A 7,545-nucleotide genomic window follows, 5' to 3' on the forward strand; every position below is an offset into this window, starting at 1 on the left:
CATGCTTATGACTGTTACAGAATGTATTGCTCCAGGAAGTTCCTGCATCTCTCTGTGAAGAGGGACTTCAGGTAGTTGCCAATTCCTTTATAAAAATCACAGAGGGAGGCAAAGATTTCATTTTCTTGGGATTTTTGTTTTCTATGAAAACATAGAAGCGTTTTGTGTAGACAAAGTCCTGGTAGCAACTGCAGTAGACTGCAGTACACAAATAGCCCCTCCTTTTTTAAAGAATATAGGTAGTGGAGCTTGATGCTTTACCAAATACAACAGGGGACCATCAGTACAAACTGATCTACACATAGGCTGTGTTACCTTGTGTTTCCAAAGCAAGCTACAATAAGATTGAATACATCAGTTCCTTTCACAGCGACCTGGAACAGTTTGCGAAGAATTCATCTCCACTTCTCCCACAGTTGACTCCAGCTGTCAATGTGGCATGGCTCATCAGGCTGAGTTCTCTTCTAAGGAGGCTATGGGGTTATGTGTGCTAATGTCTTCCCAGAGATCCTGGCTTTTCACATAAGTCTTTTAACAGATCTCCTCATTAGAAAAAGAGACACATTAGAGCTTCTTTGGTTCATTTATTTTTCAATACAACTTTTAAAAAGAGCTTTCAATACTTTTATATTATCCTTCAAATGAGGCTTCTTTGCCTTGGCATATGATTTTGTCACTTTTTTTTTAATCCCAAGACTCTCAAGGCATGCCCTCAGGATTTTGTCATGATCAAGTCACTCCCTGTTATGTGCATAACCAGTATCTCTACTTGGATATAAAAAATAACTTTAAGTTTCAATATCTGAGATATAGGGTACACAGGTTACTTTGCTATTGGGAAGGTCCATCTCTGTCTAATATACAAAAGAATCTAAATGAAATTTCTGGGTTTATTTGTGTCTTTATGGCAAACAAAAAATATCAAAGGTATATGATTTTACCATAGAATAAACAAATCAACATATCAACAGTAAATGGCTAACTATAATTAAGCAAACCTATCCAGACTACTAATATATTATCATCTATACATGTATCACAAAATTACTTTCCCATATGGCAAGACCAGCACAGCCACACTAGGGTAGCCGCCATCACCACACACTCTGCGATTGGTGTTTGCACATTGATTTACACATATAAATCAATAGCACTTGACTCAGTAGTTTACCCTGCTGAACTGGGCACTAAGAAGGTAGGAGGCTCAAGAGTCCTGTCATATGACAAGATCTGTGCTCAATACATTTTCCATCTTTTAATGATGCTGAGAACTGAACTCGAGGTTTTGTGTGCCAGGCAAGATCTCTACCGTGTAGTCACATCCTCAGCCTCAGATTTGTTTTCCTGATACTGAAATCAGGCATGTCTCCCTCTCAGAGAAGGAGTCAGCGTCAGTAAATACTATAGAAGATTATAAGTAATACCCAAGGTCTAGATAGATGCAACTAAAACCTAGTTGTACCACCTCAAGTTATATTCTGAAATACATTCTGCAGTTACACCTTAGGGTACCCATTCATTAAATTTTGCCTTCATTTTTTCCCATTGCTTTTATAAGCACAGCAGAAGCCCTCTCGGGCCTCCTTCCTCTCCGAAGCGAAATGGCAAATGCTCCGTAAACTGAACCAACACCTGACAGCTCAGTAAACTTCACTATTACTCGGGAGGGCTTAGGTCTCACCTCCCAGACACTGTCAAGATATCCCTTACACACATAATAGATCTCCCTGGGAGATGCGCTGAACATTTGTCTTAATCTTATGCTTTCAGAAATGCTTTGGCAGTCTTTATGATTGGTGCCTTTGCTACCTGCCTCATTGACCTTCCCTTTAGTCCGGTTTTGAGAACATCAAAAAAGAACTCTTCCCCCTCTATCTAAGTTGTCACAATGATGACATTTATGGAATGGAAAATGATGTGCACCACGCTACAGCAGGGCACACTCTTACCAGTAATATTCCATGGTGCTGTCCAGTACTGAGCCACACAGAGCATCAGGTAGGAAATGGAAAGGTGGCCTCTTGAGTTTTTCTCCTCTTTAAAAATTCATATAAACAGATGTCTTTGTAACTGGATCAGAGTTCATTGAGATGAAGCAAAATGTTAATGGCTTCTATTAGAAAATGAGATTCTTGGGCCCCATTTTCCTTTCTGAGAAATTAAGTCTTTGCCACAGAATGAGAGCTGAATTGGCTTCACTACTAGAGTCAGACCTTTCACGATGAGAGTATAAGAACCTGGGGTGTGACACCTCCCTAACGTGGTAATCTGACTGGGAAAAAGGACAACAACCACCACCTTAGAATTAAGTCTCTACATGTCCCAGAAACTGTGTGAAATGGCTGGTACACATGACCATGGCATCACTTGTGTCTGTTTTGTGCATTTGGAAAGTGAAAATAAATACTTTAATAAATGTACTCAAGATTACCCAGTTGGTAATCCCAGATCTAGGATTCGCCCTGAAGAAAAGCATTCTGTTTTCCTTTCAGGAGTAAAGTGAGGCCTTCCCTACAGAGGTATTGTGAAAATTCACTGTGAACTTAGGTCTGATAGCTGGCATTTAGTCCTGAGCACTGAGATGTGTGCAGAATCTGTTAGAAACTTCTCTTTTCTCTGAAGACTGCGTTATAGTTTCTGTGCATTTTATTGATTTCCCAGCCGTGGGTTAAAACACATGTAATAGTTTGACACTCCTGATGTGTTTTACTCTCTTGCTTAGCTGCAGCAGTGTGCACTGTCCTGTATCTGTCAATACTGTGTCACGTTTTAAAGCATGTGAGCATGGTATGTAGTTTTCTTTACCGTGTTCTCTCCTCCTTTCCTATTTTGTACATCTGTATTTACTCACCACAAATATATTTAGCAAACTCATTTAAGAGAAGCATGTTAGAATATAACGCCTACCACATCTTATCAATAAAACCTCTGTCACATTTCGTTACCCAAATTCCATCTCTGCATTGAAATATCAGTGTACACCTGAGACACTGAGTGCCCCATTCCAGACCACCCTGATTGTGCCAGCTACTTTTCTCATCACTGAATAAACAGCATATAGTAGAATCAAGTTCTGGGGGGGAACTCTCATTGTGGCTTCAGTTTCAGGGGCTGTTGGTTCATCATGATGGGAGGGCACCGTGCAACAGCTCAGTCGGGAGCAGTGGAAGCAGCAGGAAAATAGATTTTACCTTTAAGAACTATCCCAAACTATCCACTTTTGCTAGCTAAGACATAGTCTCAAAGGATCCACAGTCTCTCAAAACACCATTGCCGGCTAAGGAACTCAGATATTCAAACACATGAGCCTGTGGAGACATTGCAATCTGCAATGAAGCAACTATCAGAGTGAAGTGAGTCACTTTTGGATTTCTTTTGGGTTTCCCTGCACATATGAGATTTATGTTTATGCTTTACTATTGTTTGTTAAGTGTACACTCTACACAATATGCATGTCTAAATCCAATGTATATTTATTTTAATTTCAAATATGATGTTGTTAAAAACTTCTCATAACTATCTGAGACTTCAGTGAGTCATATTCTTGTAGCTGATGGAGACCTTGTGTCCATGTAAATGGCTGCTCAGGGATGAGAGCAGTGATTTCTGTGGGCTGGGGCATCTTACTCTGCAAATAAGACAAATCTTCAGAATGTCATATCAAATTGCTTTGTTACTTACAGGCTGCTGGAAGTGTTTTACCCACAGTGGAGTATCATTCAAAACAGGAGCCAAATCTCTCAACCTGTGCTGCTGCCTACAGGCTAGGGATGTAGACCATCTGAGTCTCTTGCTGTCCTTTCAATGGTGTTTGCAATGTCTTTATCAGGCTCGACTGTATCTCCAGAACCCATTCTTCCTACTCATCTATATGAAGCAATCGCTTCTTTATTAAAGTTTATTACAGGACTGCAGGATTCAGTCATGGCATGACTCCATTTCTAATTCTTGTTTTCAGTTCTACCATCTCTCCTACTGAAACCTCAATCCCCTCAAAGCCATCCATGGCAACTGGAATCTACTTCTTCCACATTCCTAGTAATGTTGACATTTTGAGCTATTTGTACATTTTTAATGGTCTCTAGAATGGAAAACCCTTTCTAGGTTTTCACTTAACTAGTCTGAGAACCCCCTGTTGTAATGGCGGCCTCATAGACAGTGTTTCTTAAATATGGAATTATTCCTTAACCTGCAGAATGAATTTTGTGTTAGCATGTATGGGAACCACACTGATCTTGCTACACTCTTTCTTCAAAGCTCTTGGGTAATCAGTGAACACAGTATTTTAAAAGCAATTTTTCTTTGAGCAGAAGTTTTCAACAGCACACTTGAAATATCCAGTAAGCCATGTTCTAAACAGATGAGCTTTAGAAGGCACAGAAGAAACAGATTTAAGGTAATTCTTCATATTGTCTATAACAAATGAGCGTTGGCTTCAGCCCAAGGGAACCAGCTGCACTGTCCTCTAGGGAGAGTCCGGCTTTGGTGCCAGGCATTGGTTGAAAATCACAGACAATGGAGACCTGTTGTTTGCATAGCCACCTTTATCTGCGACCTTAGCTGCATCTCCTGAATTGCTCATCAGCATATTTTCTGTTTCAAACTGGATTATTATGCAGCACAAATGGCTTTTTCCCCTTCAGCCTCATGAACAAATCTTTTAGGTTCAGATTATATTTCTGTAGCTTCTTCACTGCCCAGTCTTTGTTTGTTTGTTTGTTTTTGTTTTTTGTTTTGTTTTGTTTTCAAGACAGGTTTTCTCTGTGTAGTTTTGGTGCCTATCCTGGATCTCACTCTGTAGACCAAGCTGGCCTTGAACTCATAGAGATCTGCCTGGCTTTGCCTCCCGAGTGCTGGGATTAAAGGTGTGTGTCACCACTGCCTGGCCCACTGCCTAGTCTTCATACAATTAAGAGTTAAGGTTTTGTTCTGGAGTAGGCTGTAGTTGGTTTGATTTTTCAATCCTGGTTGTGAAAATTTTTCATATCAGCAGTAAAACTGTTTTGCTTTCTTATCATTTGGCTGTTACCTGGAGTAGCACTTTTAATTTCCTTGAGACACTTTCCTTATATTTACAACTTGGCTATTTGGTTCAAGAGGTGTTTATAACTTTTTGACATGTCTTCCTTGTTAAGCATAGGCTTTTGTTTAACAGGAGAGATGTATGGTTCTTCTTTCATTTGTATATTTAGAGGCTATTAGTGGGCCTGACATTTCCCCTGTGACTTAAAAGTTGAAAGATATTGGGGAATTACCAAAATGTGATACACAAATTCTGTGCTGTGAATATAGTGCATGTTATTAGAAAAATGGCAATGGTAGATTTGCTTGACATAGGGTTAGTTTGATGAGAAGCATACTCTCTATAAGCTCAGTAAAAGGCAGGCAATAAAATACAGTTTATTTGCATAGGTATTATGGGGTTGGTAAGTTCCTTTGCAGTTATATTTATGCTTTAAAATATAAATTTGGCACATAATGAGGTTTCTCTCTCTCTCTCTCTCTCTCTCTCCCTCTCTCTCTGTGTGTGTGTGTGTGTGTGTATGTGTGTGTGTAGGAAGTATTTGTGTAGTATAATATCGTCACCATACAAATCTCTCTAGAAACACCAACAGCCATCTGAGAAGTGCCAGTTGACAGAAGAGACCTAAGAGGTAGATTTGCTGCGTATTAAAACATCAAGCTTAATAGATAGTTCCTGTCCTAATACAATTTTTACTTAATATTTAAACAAATGTTTAAACCTGCCCATCAAAATCAAACACTACTGTTACAAGAACTCTTACTTAGAAGTCTATGAGTTTTCTATTTATAGTATTTCTCAAGCCATGGCTTATAAAGTCTCAAGTTACTCTATAATTCTGTCCTGTGTGTCCTCCTAGCCTGTTGTCAATGTTGATCTAGGCCTGGTTAAATATGTCTTGCAGACCACACACAGAAACAGGAAGGGTAGTCTGTAAAATCTGCTACCAGATCTCATTTCACATTATTCTTTTGATTATATGCACTTTACTAACTATACCCTTAGCAACTTCCAGGAAGACTTTCTGATGATGTGCTCTCCATGTGCACTGGGCCATGATCAATAAGCTTATTCACACAGCAAATGCTCTACTCTTACTCTTTTAACAACTAGGACTTATTGGAGATAAAGTTAGAGATCAAATAATGAGTAAGGCCCAACTTAACCATTCTTTACGACACTGATCCCATAGAAAGGGGCACTGGTGAGAAACAACAAAGTCTGAGTAGTTCAGCTATTTGGCTGCTCAAGATTAAACAAAGTGTCTATCCAAACGTCCATCACAGTTCTGGTTCATTGGTTCCTCTGGAGCTGTGGGAAGAACTCTCTTCCCACAGGGAGGAGTTACTGCCTCTATCTTGGGTTCTATCACCTTTCCTGGACACTATGAGACACATGAAAATATCTCAGACTTTCTTCCTGACTTCTGAAAATCCAATTTATGTATTAAGATAGAAGATTTGTTCTGGGGAGGGAAAAACATTTTGTTCTATTTGTTTTAAACAGTTGGAATACAGGCACCCTAGAATAGAAACAAGAAGCAAAGTTTCCTAGAGGCATGGGAATTGAGCCCAAGGAGAAGCAGGAGACCTTGGGCAATGGAGACAAAGGACATGGGAAGTCACAGTGAAAATAGACAGTCTTAAAAGGTTCTAGAAATCCTATCACACTCACGGAGGAAGAGGAGGTTATTGGCTAGGCTCACAATAGGCACAGGGCTGGTTCTCTCAATCAGGGAGCAAAGAAATCCTCAGTGACCTGAGATCCAGACAGAAAAACCCAGAAGTGGAGTAATGGAGTATTGGGTTATTAACTTCCCACACATTCTTCTAAATATGACTTCAATTTTGATCTATTAGGAGAAATGCGCCACTTTTTAGTGTTGAGAAGGGGATGACCCAGATTTAAGAAAATGTATGTTCATTGTAAAACAATGTTTTTCCTCCCAGGTGAAAAGTCAGCTCTTTTTGAGATTGGAATGGTTCCAAGCAAGTGAAGTCAGCTAATCTGTTTATTAGCTGGTTTCCAGTTGATAAGGCTTGTCCAAAGGTAAGATTCACTACTGCAGTGAGTCAGAGAAAAACAGTTTTATTTCTTTATACATTTAATGAGCTGCCAGTTTTTGCCATAGAATATCAAACTTGGATCTAAAGAAGGTGAGGAGAAAAGACAAACGAAAAGGTCAGAAATGGTGTGCTTTGACAAAACATGTGCTTTCATGATGGCAAATGCAGGTTTACTCTTTCTGTACTGGCTATGCTGTAAATGATGTGTTACACTGTCCATTGGGCGCCATTTGTAGCTAGAGTTTTTCTGGTCCTGCCTGGCCCACAGTCAGGACAAATCTCTCTTACCTGCCAGTCCCATATCAGCTCAGACCCAACCAAGTAAACACACTGAGACTTATATTTCTTATAAAGTGTATGACCATGGCAGGCTTCTTGCTAACTGTTCTTATATCTTTTTTTGTTTTTTTAAAGTTTTCTTTTTTAAAGATTTATTTATTTATTATGTATACAGAC

The sequence above is a fragment of the Onychomys torridus genome, chromosome 3 (assembly GCF_903995425.1).
Source record: "Onychomys torridus chromosome 3, mOncTor1.1, whole genome shotgun sequence".
In the NCBI taxonomy this organism is placed as follows: Eukaryota; Metazoa; Chordata; class Mammalia; order Rodentia; family Cricetidae; genus Onychomys; species Onychomys torridus.